The sequence below is a fragment of the Ovis canadensis genome, chromosome 8 (genome assembly GCF_042477335.2).
Source record: "Ovis canadensis isolate MfBH-ARS-UI-01 breed Bighorn chromosome 8, ARS-UI_OviCan_v2, whole genome shotgun sequence".
Classification (NCBI taxonomy): domain Eukaryota; kingdom Metazoa; phylum Chordata; class Mammalia; order Artiodactyla; family Bovidae; genus Ovis; species Ovis canadensis.
The window spans coordinates 101369428-101383623 of NC_091252.1; the positions used below are offsets into that span (position 1 = coordinate 101369428).

General features: G+C 52.4%; 1 long non-coding RNA gene across 1 annotated transcript; it reads left to right on the plus strand.

Annotated features, from left to right (window-relative positions):
* Nucleotides 1-11573: 11573 nt before the first annotated feature.
* Nucleotides 11574-12646, plus strand: LOC138445389 (uncharacterized). The gene is made up of 2 exons (XR_011258845.1): nucleotides 11574-11995; nucleotides 12097-12646. It is a non-coding gene; the product is annotated as an uncharacterized lncRNA (long non-coding RNA).
* The last annotated feature ends 1550 nt before the right edge of the window (nucleotides 12647-14196 follow it).

Here is a 14196-nt window from a genome sequence, read left to right on the forward strand (position 1 = left end):
TAGAAATGTTACTGCTGAATACATTCACTTGCCATTGGCATCAGTGTGAAGTCAAGCGGCATCTTGAGTTTTCAAGATGAAAGTCCTTTTTTTCCTGCTGTGCCATCTGGAAGAATGGATGCTGGAGGAGACTCGTACCTGGTACCTGGTCCTGCAGAGACAGTCAGTCATCTCAGCTGACCCCAGATAGCGTGCCAGGCACCTTGACTTTCACCTGGGGTCCGTCCTTATGCCTCCTGCCATCCTTCCTGCAAATGCCTTGCCTACAGAAAAACCCCACTGATTCAGAGAGATAAGCAAATAGAAGGACATTTCAGGAATCAAGAAGAAGCATCTGGTTTATACACACCAGCTAGTCTAAAATCAAACCTCACGGTCAGGCTCCAGGAGAGAGAGACAATTTTTAAATGTCAGCAGAGTTTCCGGTCTCATGGACAAGTAGACGTCTCATGAATTCCCTGAAGAAAGGTCAGGCCTGCCACTTCCAGATAAAAGGAGGGCCCTGTCAGAACACTCTGTGTGGTTTGGAAAGAAAATTGCTGAGGTAAGGAGGACTTTCAAGAGCACAGAGTATTCCTTTTTCGAACCGACATGTTTTTGCATAATTAATTCCTCCTGACCAGAGCAGTAATAATTCTCTTCGTGGAGTGTCTGTCAACTGCATCTGGTTGACCTCATTCGCCAATGTTTTTTTCTAGGATGAAAAAGAAGTCTCTAGACAGACCCACTCCAGTATTCTTGCTTGGAGAATCCCAGGGACGGAGAAGCCTGGTGGGCTGCCATCTATGGGATCGCACAGAGTCGGACACGACTGAAGCGACTTAGCAGCAGCACACAGACCAGAGAAGAACCAGGTTCAATCTTTACTTTACCTGCACTAAAAAATCCATGGTTCCAAAGCCAGCCCAATACTGGAGCCAAGTGCTTATCCCTGATTCTAACTAACTTCCTACCCACATCAAGGAAAGACCAACAGTCTAAAACTGAGCTGACAAAGATATAGGTTAACAGGAGGAAAGCGAGAGCATATAACTGAGTGTCTACATGTGTACAGTACCTTTCACAGGAGCGTGAAGACCCTAAGGCATGACTGCAGCAGGGAGCTTTCCACCTTCTTGCCAAAGCAACAGCCCACTTGTGAAGAATCCACACGACGGGGGGGGGGGTTGGGACTTGGAGCAGCAACCGGTGAAGAAGTGACCGGAAGCCAGGGTGATTTTCACAAGGTCCCCGCCCTCCTGGAGCAGGGAGGTGCCTCTCACAGGTCCCCTGCTTTCAGGGAAGAAGGGTTTGGAGGGCAGAAGGTTTCTGCTTCTGCCCTTTCCCCAAACTCTTCCATTTAAGATACTCAGTGTCCGGGTGCCTTATCTGGGTGGCGTGTCCTAGACCCCTTCAGGGCAGAACTCAATGAAATAGAAAACAAAAACACGGTAATCACTGAAAGTAAAAGCTGGGTCTTTGAGGTGATCAATAAAGCTGATAAACTTTTAAGCAGATTGAGGAGAGGGAAAAGGAGAGAAGAGAGAACATAGCAATATCGCAGTTGAGCTCTGACGTCCCTACACAGGCCACAGGTATTGCAAGGATATGGGAACATTTCAACACCTCCCCCCAAAATGTAACAACAATGTATCAACAAGGTGCAGCAATAAACGCTGGAATGAAGACGAACGGGCAACAAATTCCTTGAAAGACACAAACTACCAAACCTCATTCAAGAAATGTGAGCATCTTAAGTGCCTCTCTCTTTCCCAATATTTATAGTGCGGCACAGTGAATTCTGCTCAATATGACGTAAAAACCTAAATGGGAGAAGAGCTTGAAAAAGAGTAGATACGTGTGTTATGTGCAACGGAATCACAGCTGCGCACCTGAGGGGAACGCAACGCTGGTAATCAACTGTGCTCCAACAGGAACCAAGAAGGTCAAAGAAAGAGAAGTCAACCTGTAGTTGAAGATCTTCCCACAAAGGACATTACAGTGTCCTCATTGGTCAGTTCTACCAATACTGAGGGGCTTCCCTTGTGGTTCAGACAGTAAAGAATCTGTGTGCAATGCGGGAGACCCTGGTTCAATTCCTGGGTTGGGAAGATCCCCTGGAGAAGGAAATGGTAACCCACTCCAGTATTCTTGCCTGGAAAATCCTGTGGACAGAGGAACCTGTTGGGCTACAGTCCATGAGTTGGACACGACTGAGAAATATCAATAACCTCAGATATGCAGATGACACCATCCTTATGGCAGAAAGTGAAGAAGAAATAAAGAGCCTTTTGATGAAAGTGAAAGAGGGGAGTGAAAACGTTGGCTTAAAACTCAACATTCAGAAAACTAAGATCATGGCATCCAGTCCCATCACTTCATGGCAAATAGATGGGGAAACAGTGGAAACAGTGGCTGACTTTATTTTGGGGGCTCCAAGATCACTGCAGATGGTGATTGCAGCCTTGAAATTAAACGATGCTTACTCCTTGGAAGGAAAGTTATCACCAACCTAGATAGCATATTCAAAAGCAGAGACATTACTTTGCCAACAAAGGTCCATCTAGTTAAGGCTATGGTTTTTCCTGTGGTCATGTATGGATGTGAGAGTTGGACTATAAAAGCTGAGCGCTGGAGAATAGATGCTTTTGAACTGTGGTGTTGGAGAAGACTCTTGAGGGCCCCTTGAACTGCAAGGAGATCCAACCAGTCCATTCTGAAGGAGATCAGTCCTGGGTGTTCTTTGGAAGGACTGATGCTGAAGCTGAAACTCCAGTACTTTGGCCACCTGATGCGAAGAGCTGACTCATTGGAAAAGACCCTGATTCTGGGAAAGATTGACGGCAGGAGGAGAAGGGGACGACAGAGGATGAGATGGCTGGATGGCATCACCGACTCAATGGACATGAGTTTGCGTAGACTCTGGGAGTTGGCGATGGACAGGGAGGCCTGACGTGCTGCGGTTCATGGGGCCACAAAGAGTCGGACACGACTGAGCGACTGAACTGAACTGAGCGATTGAGCAAGTGCGCACCAAAATTTAAGAAGGAATGACACCGGTCACACACAAGCTCGTCAATAATGTTGAAGAAGAAGGAACTCTCGCCAGTACTTTCTGTGAGGCCATCATTACCTTGATAGCAAAACCAAACAGAAACTCGACAAGGCATGACAAACCTTTAGCCCCTCTTTGTGAGCGGGAGACTGGAAACACTTAAGTCTCTTCAGGAGGGAAAAATGAATGACTACATGGTGGTATATTCTGCAGATGGACACTGCTGACGTGTAGTATTACAATGCGTGTCTGACTCCTAGCTATCCTCTGGACTGTAGCCCGCCAGGCTCCTCTGTCCATGGACTTCTCCAGGCAAGAAGGCTGGAGTGGGTTGCCGTTCCCTCCTCCATGGGGTCTTCCTGACCTTGGGATTGAACCTGCATCTCTTACACCTCCTGCACTGGCAGGCGAGGCTTTTACCACTGGCGCCACCTGGGAAGCCCAGGTGTCACCATGAAGCCAAATGGTGTGAAGCTTAAAAAAAACTGAGTTAAATAATACTGAGTTAAAAAAAGCAACTTTCTATAAAACCGGAATTTGTAAAAAAAAGCACATATACATATGACGTCATTTATGTCGTTTTAAAAGCACGCAATATAATGGCAGATGGCGTATGCAGACGTACACCTGTAAGAAAAGCGTCAAACATACTCGTGCACGGCAAACACCAAATTGCCCTTAGGGAAGCAGAAAGAGGAACGGTCTCGGGGGACTCGCACACGGCATGCTTGGACTAAATATGCGATGTCTTATTTAATTTTTAAACTATGTGAAGCAAATATGGCTAAGTGATGAAAAACTGGTAAATTTAGCTGATCGGACTGCTGCATGCATAGTTGTTCTTTATATTGTTTCCTGGCACGTTTCTCTCAGGCTTGGGATAAATGACAGTACCTGTGCTTTCTCAGTCATGTTCGACTCTTTGCGACCCCATGGACCGGGCTCCTCTGTCCATGGGATTTCCCAGGCAAATACACTAGAGTGGGTTGCCATTTCCTTCTCCAGGGGACCCTCCCAACCCAGGAATCGAACCTGTTTCTCCTGCTTGGCAGGTGAATTCTTTACCGCTGAGCGACCGGGGAAATAAACACCTCGTGATAAAGCATCGTGGTTGGGGAAGCCGGTGAGCGTCTGTGTTCTGCAGACCCGCTCCTGGGTGCTCAGGGGGAGCCCGAGAGGCCGCCGCCTCCCTGGGAAGCCCCTGTCTGTGGCCGCGGACGCTGGGCGAGGATTCTCTTACACCATCAGGGGTCTGTCCACCGAGACGCTCCCACGCAGGTTGACTGTGACTCCCTAATGAGCATCTGCTGTTAAACACCCTCCCTTCGCCGCCCTGGCTTCCCTGGGGGCTCAGCTGGTAAATAATCCGCCTGCAATGCAGGAGGCCTTGGTTCGATTCCTGGGTCGGGAAGGTCCCCTGGAGGAGGATAAGTTACCCACTCCAGTATTCTTGGGCTTCCCTGGGGGCTCAGCTGGGAAAGAATCCCTGGGTTGGGAAGATCCGCTGGAGGAGGGAAAGCCTACCCACTCCACTATCCTGGCCTGGAGAATTCCATGGACAATTCGTCCATGGGGTCGCAAACAGCTGGACATGACTGAGCAACGCTCACTTTCGGGCCTTCCGAGCACTTCTCAGATTGCAACTTCAGCTGTGACCCTCCTGAGGGAAAAAGACTCAGAGCCACAAAACCAAGCTCATCTGATGCTCGAGGATTTCTACTGGAAAAATAGACAAGTTTAGATTCACCAAAGCGGACCCTTAAACGGTTTCAGAAAGAAAGTCTGCCTTTGTGAGAGGTAGGCGAGGGGTGGGGGTGCGGGGGAGGGTCTGGGGAGAGAGATGCACGTCTGATGTTTCTGGGGGAAGACCAAGCTCCGTATCTGCAGCCCTTGCTCATCATCTTAACACTCTCCCTCCTTAATTTGGAGGCTGCCTGCTTTTCTGTCAGCACTTCTGGCGAAACCACGCTGAAACACAAGCAGAAGCCTTTGATAATAAATCTCACTGTCCGCTCCATCAGTGTGTATGAATTACCTCCCCCTCAGGGGGAGTGAGAGGGACTCGGATAAATCTCCCAGAAAATAAAAAAGATGATGAAATGATTTCCTCTGCTCCTGATAAGATAAAAAATAACAAACAAAAACCACACCTTCCCCTCATTTGCCCAGCAGAAAGTGCGGACTCCAAGCCGGCCTAGTTTCAAACGCTCGAGTCTTTACACCCACGTCAAACTGCTTCAGCCGTTGCTCCCTACAGCCAGGGTTTAAAATGAATGACTTTCAGATGCTCTCTTCCTCACTGCCTTGTTATTTATTAAGCGGAGTGACTGGAGGCGAGTCGCAGGCTCTGGGCTGTCCTGGGAGGAGAGGCCCGCCCTCTGAGTCACGCCAGCACCTGGCTGCCCCAGGAACGCGGTTTTCTGAGGGGTAGGCTCACCCAGAAGTTGTTTGTAATAACCACAGATACCAGATATGACTTCTCATAAACCCTTCTGACAACTGCTCAGATTTCCTGTCTAGAACGCGTCGGGGTTCTTCTGAAAAAACGATATAATTTATAAAATAATGTTCATTTAAAAAATATGTTACTTGCGGATAACGTAGACGATTACGGAAATCACTTGCAATAACATGAGATTGTCACCAAAGATATACTCAGTTTTGCTCTCCAAACCGCTCCCAGCGTGCTTGTCTCTGGGCAGGTTTGGGGGGCATCCTCCGGGGCTCTCTGCCCACATGGTTTCTCACCCTTCCAGTCGCATGAGGGGCAGTCCCTGCCCTTGGTGGGTCTGGACGAGTCTCTGCTCTGGTCCGTGAAGGTGAGCGAAAGTGACAGCGGCATCTCCAGATGAAACCGTAGCAGCCCCGGGGCAGCTCGCTGAATGCCTTCCTTCTGCAGCGCTGACTGTGCCGGACCAGACGCTTGCTGTTTAAAGCTGCGGGGGGTGGGGGGGGGTGGGTGGAGGCAGGAGAAAGATTATTACCTCAGTCCCAAGCTCACCCTAAACTCCAGCGGGACTTGGTGGAGTTTGCTTCCCTGAGCAAGAGGTGGAGACGGAGCCTCCATGGGCCCTTCTGACCTCACTGGACACAGAACAGGGCCACAGAGTGTTCCTGGTGCCGTCGACTAGGACATGGGGGGGTGCTCGTTACTGCAGGGTAGTCTACCCTGGCCTGACTGAAACGACTGGAAATACATCCTGTTTCTAAGTCAGCACAGTTGCACTCATCTCACACGCTAGTAAAGTAATGCTCAAAATTCTCCAAGCCAGGTTTCAGCAATACATGAACCATGAACTTCCAGATGTTCAAGCTGGTTTTAGAATAGGCAGAGGAACCAGAGATCAAATTGCCAACATCTGCTGGATCATCGAAAAAGCAACAGAGTTCCAGAAAAACATCTACTTCTGCTTTATTGACTATGCCAAAGCCTTTGACTGTGTGGATCACAATAAACTGGAAAATTCTGAGAGAGATGGGAATACCAGACCACCTGACCTGCCTCTTGAGAAACCTATATGCAGGTCAGGAAGCAACAGTTAGAACTGGACACGGAACAACAGACTGGTTCCAAATAGGCAAAGGAGTACGTCAAGGCTGTATATTGTCACCCTGCTTATTTAACTTATATGCAGAGTATATCATGAGAAACGTTGGGCTGGAAGAAGCACAAGCTGGAATCAAGATTGCCAGGAGAAATATCAATAACCTCAGATATGTAGATGACACCACCCTTATGGCAGAAAGTGAAGAACTAAAAACCTCTTGATGAAAGTGAAAGTGGAGAGTGAAAAAGTTGGCTTAAAGCTCAACATTCAGAAACCAAAGATCATGGCATCTGGTCCCATCACTTCATGGGAAATAGATGGGGAAACAGTGGAAACAGTGTCAGACTTTATTTTGGGGGGCTCCAAGATCACTGCAGATGGTGATTGCAGCCATGAAATTAAAAGACGCTTACTCCTTGGAAGAAAAGTTATGACCAACCTAGATAGCATATTGAAAAGCAGAGATATTACTTTGCCTACAAAGGTCTGTATAGTTAAAGCTATGGTTTTTCCAGTAGTCATGTATGGATGTGAGAGTTGGACCATAAAGAAAGCTGAGCGCTGAAGAATTGATTCCTTAAACTGTGGTGTTGGAGAAGACTCTTGAGAGTCCTTTGGATTGCCAGGAGATCCAACCAGTCCATCCTAAAGGAGATCAGTCCTGGGTGTTCATTGGAAGGACTGATGCTGAAGCTGAAACTCCAATACTTTGGCCACCTGATGTGAAGAGCTGAGTCACTGGAAAAGATCCTGATGCTGGGAGGGATTGGGGGCAGAGGGAGAAGGGGACGACAGAGGATGAGATGGCTGGATGGCATCACCAACTCAATGGACATGGGTTTGGGCGACTCCAGGAGTTGGCGATGGACAGGGAGGCCTGGCGTGCACAGAATCAGACATGATTGAGTGACTGAACTGAACTGAACTCTAGGTTAGCAGGCTTCCCTGCTGGCTCGGTGGTAAAGGACCCGCCTGTAATGCAAGAGATGTGGGTCTGATCCCTGGGTTGGGAAGATACCCTGGAGGAGGGAATGGCAGCTCCCTCCGGTGCTCGTGCCTGGAGAATCCCACGACAGAGGGGCCTGGTGGGCTGCAGTCCATGGGGCCACAAAGAGTCAGACACAACTCAGTAAATAACATCTTCATTTTCTGGGTACTCAAGTATACTTTTGAAAAATACACTTTCTACTCGAGTGGAGAATGGTAAAACCATTGCCCTTTCCCCTCCGTTCTCCAGCAGGGACTCAGGAGCAGCGCCCGTGAGCTGCTTCCTCTGTGAGCAGCGGCACCCCTCCTGACCGTTCCTTTACGCCCGCCCACCCCTCCGTCATCCCCACTGCTGCTGCCCGTGGTCCTCCTGATCTGCTGCTCCCCTTCTCGTGGCGGCCGGGCCGGGAGCCAGGCGGAGGCCAAACGAAAGCTGGGTCTAGGGGTGGAAATCGAGACTGGGCGTCCCCCCTGAGATCCGCCGACGGCCAAAGAAGCCCAGCCCACTGCTGTCAGGCCCAGCGGAGGTCTGCCTCCTCCATCCGAGTGGGAACCCCCGCCCACGAGTCATCGGAGCGGGAGGAAGTCAGAGCTGCTGTGCTGGGACACACCGCCCAGGAAAGCGTGAGCAATTTCCCTGCCACCTGCCTGCACGCTCTTCGGGGGAAGCGTCCACACCCCAGGGCTGACGCCAGGGAGGGGGCCTCCGAGAACCGTCCACAACCAGGAGCGGAGACCCTCCCTTTGATCATCCAGTTGCCTCGTGTTGTTCCAGTAGCTCGTTCGTGTCTGACTCTTGCGACCCTGTGGACTGCAGCACCCCAGTCTTCCCTGTCCTTCCCCATCTTCTGGCATTTGCTCAAAGTCATGTTCATTGGATCAGTGATGCCTTCCAACTGTCTCATCCTCGGTCAGGTGTAGGCCCAGGTTTAAGGTTAAGGCTTCGAATTCAGTCTTAGAATGGGAGAGTGCAGAGCTGGTGGTGGGTTTTGCAGGGGAACACCCGTCAGGTTGGACACACAGCCAGCTTCAACCAACTGAGCTGAGAGAAAGGACTGGGTGTCCATGGTCTCTGGGGCCTTTGGTGACCGGCCCCTGCCCTGATGGAGGGACAGGAGCGCCCAGCACCGAACAGCAGGGAGCAAGCCACCTCGCCATCAGGAGGGGAGCCGAGGCCGCCGGCAACAACTCTCCCCAGTTTCTGCTTTTGCTCAGCAGGTCAAGAAAGAGAAAAACGCCTTGGCCAACCTAGAGGCAGCAGCAGCCCACGTGGTGCTCCCCGCTCTGCCGTGCCAAGTCAGCACTGCTTTGGGGCCGGGGCAGGTGGTGATTTGGTGGCGAGCTCTCTGGGCCTGCCCACCTCCTCCTTGAGCCCCCCACTCACCCTCCCCTGCACCCTGAGTCACCGTGTGACTGCGCTGTCCTCCAGCGTCCAGGCCTGGGAGGGCCCTGTGGACCACCGAGGAAGAAGAGACGGCCCTTTAGAAGGAAACACGCCACTCCGTTCTCAGCCGAGTTAATGTTCAGCTGCCCTCACATGAAATCAAATGAAAATAACAACTGCCAGGCATCACGGTTTTATTGCCAGCCGGGCCCCAGATAAGGGCTTCCTACCCTGCACTACCAGCCTCACGCCGGGCGGGCAGACTGGCCCGGAGCGGCAGAGGCAGAACTGGAGCCCGACTGTGGGACTCTGACCTCTGTGCCCCGAGTTCTGCGTTGGCTACTGGGCAGGAAACAGCCCCGGTTTCCTGGTTGAGTCCTGAGTTAGGACAGAGGGTAGCCACGGGGCAGTGGGGCTGGGCGGCCCGGGGCCAGTCCACCCAGCTGCTTCCCCCTCCCTGCTGCATGCCACACCACCCAGCTTCCTTCCCCAGGGCTAGCCCACCCAGCTCCCCGCCCCCACCTCTCCAGGGCCAGTCTACCCAGCTGCCCCCTCTCCCCACCCCATGCCACACCACCCAGCTCCCTTCCCCGGGGCCGGTCCACCCAGCTCCCCGCCCCCGGCCAGCTCCTCCCTGGTTCCTGGGGAGCCCTGCCTCCAGCCCCTCCAGCCCCACCCGCTCCTGCCTCGCAGCGCACTGCTGTTTTCTTTCGGATTTGCAGGTTTTGTTCTATTTTTCAAGATAGAGACAGTTATCTTCTTAACAGATTTCATCAAAAATTGATTCCCAGCAGAGAGAAAATGCGAATCAACGCAGAAATTCTTCAAGGCTGCAGGCGACTTTACATCTTGGAGCCAATGGTCATAGTTTTTCCTTTAGGATGTGGCCGGCATCCTGAGAAAGCAGGTCGCCATGGCGATGCCAGCATCACTGCTGCACCCAGAATGGGGATGACACAGACCGCCTCTGAGCTAAGCAGCTGCTTCAGAGGACGGTTCCTTCCTTACAAGGACCTGATGGCGTGGTGGTATGAACACCCAATGCTCTTCTCACATTTAATGATGTTTTAATTTTAATAGGTTTAATAGAGGCCTACCAATGGCTACAGAAAATTGCATCATATTGACACTTGTGCAAAACACGTGGTCTGAACACAAAAGAACAGACTTTTTGCCTCTCCTTGCTGAAATAGAATCGAATCTGAATGAAGTCAGGTCAGGGTCCATTTAGAGATAAGAGTTGGCTTCACTGTGTCTCCAGTTGCTGGGTTTCTGGATGACGCGACAGGCAGGCAGGGTCCCAGCCCCCGTGTGTTCTGGGTGCCTGGTCCATGCAGCAGCTTGGGGCTCCCTCACCCGACCCGATGTCTGCCCTCTGCCCACACATGCAGATGTGGCAAGGACCCTCCTCTCGGTTCCCACCCAATGCCCGACTTTGAAAGCACATCACCATCTCAGTGGGTGTAAGTAGGGTGACTATTATTCAGAAACCGTGAAAGCCTGTAGGAAAACAGTGTCATTCACTCCGGAAAACTGACCTGGGCTGAGCACAGCCTGCTCCTAGCTGATTTGGAAGGAAATTCAGGGCTGTGGGCAGGGGCAGGGGGGTGGCAACCGGAGGGGAGAGGGAAGCCGTGGGCCTGAACCGCTGGCACACTGCAGCCAGAGCACCTGGCCTGCTCCTCCAGGACCACAGCCTGTCCTCTGGGGTCTTGGGGATAAGCCCGGCCACGCTCGCACCTGTTTCCTGGAACTCAGAGTTGGGCCAGGGGCCCCGGTCAGCCCCCGCAGCCGCAGGCCCGATGTGGTCCAAGGCTCTTCACCCAGGGGCACGGTTAGGGCCAGCATACACGATGCCTCTTAAGCTTCCATTTCTGCACAACAGGGAGGGACGGAGGGAGGCACAGGGGCCCTGGTGCCAGGACCCACGTCTCTCCCCACCCTGCCTTTCTCCACCCGGCTCAGCGCTTGCTCTTCTTGAAACCTGGCCTTGGGGATCCCGTGTCCAAAAGGGCAGGGTCTCTCTAACACCAGATATGCTGATTCCATTTGATTTGCTTCTGTGAGTGGCCTGGAGTCTTTTTACACTTTTGAAAGTTTGAAAAAGAAAATCAAAAGAAGAAGAATATTTCATGACACAAACCAATTATACAAAATTCAGATTTCAGTGTCCAGAAATAAAGCTTTATTGGAGAATGGCCGCAGTGACATATGGGTGTTTTTGAGCTATAAACAGCAGGGCTGGACAGATGGTGCAAGGGGCCTGTGGCCCTTGTCACTGAAAATATTTGTCCTCCAGCTCATTTCAGAGCAAATCTGCTGAACCCTGGCCTGGGACACACAGGGACTCCTCTGTAGACGGAAATTCCCTACCAGGTGTGTCTGGAGTGTTTTCCTGACTTGTCACTGTTGCTGACTTTTGCTAAATTGTTTGACTTGTTTTCCCTTAGTCATATTAAGAGCAATACACATTTGTTATAACAGACTGAAGAAAAGGAGCTGTGCATGTTGGAAGCAGCTCCCAACAGCCCCTCCTGGGGGCCCCCGCCCCGCTGCTCTGCGCTGGTCACCGCCCGCGTGTCCGCGTGCCTTTGCTTCTCTGCTCAGACACAGAGCCTCATTGTTTCCGCTTCTCAGGACATGTGGCTGCGCACACGCGCCTCTCTGACTTGCTCTGTTTCCCTGAACACCGGATATTCCTCCAGATCCACTCAGACGCCACTGACCCAGTATCCTTAACAAATGCATAAAGCTCCAGGGTAGGCTTGGAATCGTTTATTCAGCTCCGCCCCATCAGAGGGAGCAGGGCATCTACCTTTTTTCACAGGATATGGAGTTCTGGGGACACGCTCTTGTGCTCTGGTGCGTCTCGATCAGTGATTTTATTCCATGGGATAGATTCCTAGAGGGATGGGTGGGTCAGAGAGTCGGGTGTGTCTCAGCTGAACACACAGTTTATTGTGACCAAACATGGTCACACTGGCTGGTGAGGACACCGGAGACGGCTGGTGAGGACGTGGTGATGGCCGGGGAGGACAAAGGGTAATGGACAGTCTCCTCTGTGTGGCCTGAGTACTTTTCTGTTTTTTTTTTAAATTCTCTCAAAAAATGCCTCTCTCCCTCTCTTTTTGTTTTAAATACAGGTTCACATTTTGAGGCTTAATCCCCCGAGGAGAGCAGTCTGGCTTTTGGGGCCTCGGGAGGCAGGTCTCCTTGGGAGGACAGACCCGAGGCGGGCCGGTCTGTCCCTGCCGCGGGGGCCTCGTTGGGGCTGAGAGGGCGGTGAGTGGACGTGCGCAGCTGCACCCGACGGGGCTGGCGAGAGAGGACAGAGCGCAGACGGGCCTGCTGCTGGGCCGCCCCGGGCCCCTGCCCCAAGGCTCTGAACCCCCTCTTCCCCGCCACTGCCGGCAGCTGGCAGACTCCTGCCGATGCCCTGGACTTGGCCCTCAACAGACCATCATCGATTCTATCGGATGTAGAAAAAGCACATGTATTGCTTCTAAAACACAGCAACTCTTTAAAAAAAAAAAAAAAGGTAATTCTCCATTTTAACGGCTTGCTCTGCTCAAATCAACTTCTAATGTTTAACTAGCCTGGCCTCACATTCCTGGGTGGGGTCAGAATAATAGTCATTGTGTGTGTGTGTGTGTTTTTTTTCTGTTAAAAAAAAAGGGGGGGAAGCTACAGAAACCTTATGTGACCTCGTTTTCTTTGAACAGCAGACCAGGGTGGCAGGCAGTCCCTGCAGCTCTCGGGGAGGAGATCGGGACGGGGCGTGACCAGAGCTCGTCCGCTCTCCTGCGCCTTGCTCTGTTCCAGCCCCGCACCCGCTGCCAGCCCTGCTCCAGCCCCTTCTCCCTCGCCACCCCCTGCTGCACCCCCGCCACCCGGAGCTCCCCAGACGAACTCAGGCTCCAAGCCCTGTGTCCTCCCACCAGCTGGGCCCCCACCGGCTAGGCTCCTGCCCCACCCCTGACCTTGGGAGGGTTCCTTGCCCCTCTACTCAAGGACCACAGAAGTGCTTCCTACAGCAGACTCTAAGCCTCTGACTGTGTGACAGTGTGCACTCAGGGCGTGTCTACCGAGGGGCCATCGCTAAAGCGTCAGGACTTCATGTTGTACGTCACTTCATGGCAAACAGACGGGGAACAGTGGACACAGTGGCTGACTTTATTCTTCTGGGCTCCAAAATCACTGCAGATGGTGACTGCAGCCATGAAATTAAAAGACGCTTACTCCTTGGAAGAAAAGTTATGACCAACCTATACAGCATACTAAAAAGCAGAGACATTACTTTGCCAACAAAGGTCCATCTAGTCAAGGCTATGGTTTTTCCTGTGGTCATGTATGGATGTGAGAGTTGGACTGTGAAGAAAGCTGAGTGCCGAAGAATTGATGCTTTTGAACTGTGGTGTTGGAGAAGACTCTTGAGAGTCCCTTGGACTGCAAGGAGATCCAACCAGTCCATCTTAAAGGAGACCAGTCCTGGGTGTTCATTGGAAGGACTGATGCTGAAGCTGAAACTCCAGTACTTTGGCCACCTCAAGCGAAGAGTTGAATCATTGGAAAAGACCCTGATGCTGGGAGGGATTGGGAGCAGGAGGAGAAGGGGACCACAGAGGATGAGATGGCTGGATGGCATCACCGAATCGATGAACACGGGTTTGGGTGGGAGTTGGTGATGGACAGGGAGGCCTGGCATGTTGCAGTTCATGGGGTCGCACAGAGTCGGACACGACTGAGCGACTGGACTGAGCTGAGCTGAGCTGAGCTGAGCTGAGCTCACGCTAAGGAGCAGCTCACACCCACAGCACGTCTCCTGCTTCAAACGTCCCTCGGGCAGGTGGGCCCCGGTTCCCCCCACCCCGGGGGGTGGAGGCAGCACTGACTCAGGCCCACACTAGGGGCCCCTGAAGCCCCAGAGGCCTCGTCCAGAGAAGCAGGCTCGAACCCTCCAATGAGCCTTGCTCTCCAAGAGGCCCATCAACCCCGGAGTCTGCACCCTGAGCGCTTGGCTTGGCAGACAGGCCAGGAGGGGGGCCAGCAGGCCAGGATGGGGGTCAACAGGCCAGGAGGGGGGCCAGCAGGCCAGGAGGGGGGTTGACAGGCCAGGAGGGGGGCTAGTAGGCCAGGAGGGGTGCTGACAGGCCAGGAGGGGGCTGACTTCACCCACTCATGCCCCAGCCAGCCTGGACAGCCACTCAGCTCCCTCTTCTCAGGCAGTGTGATGTTCTCTCCTG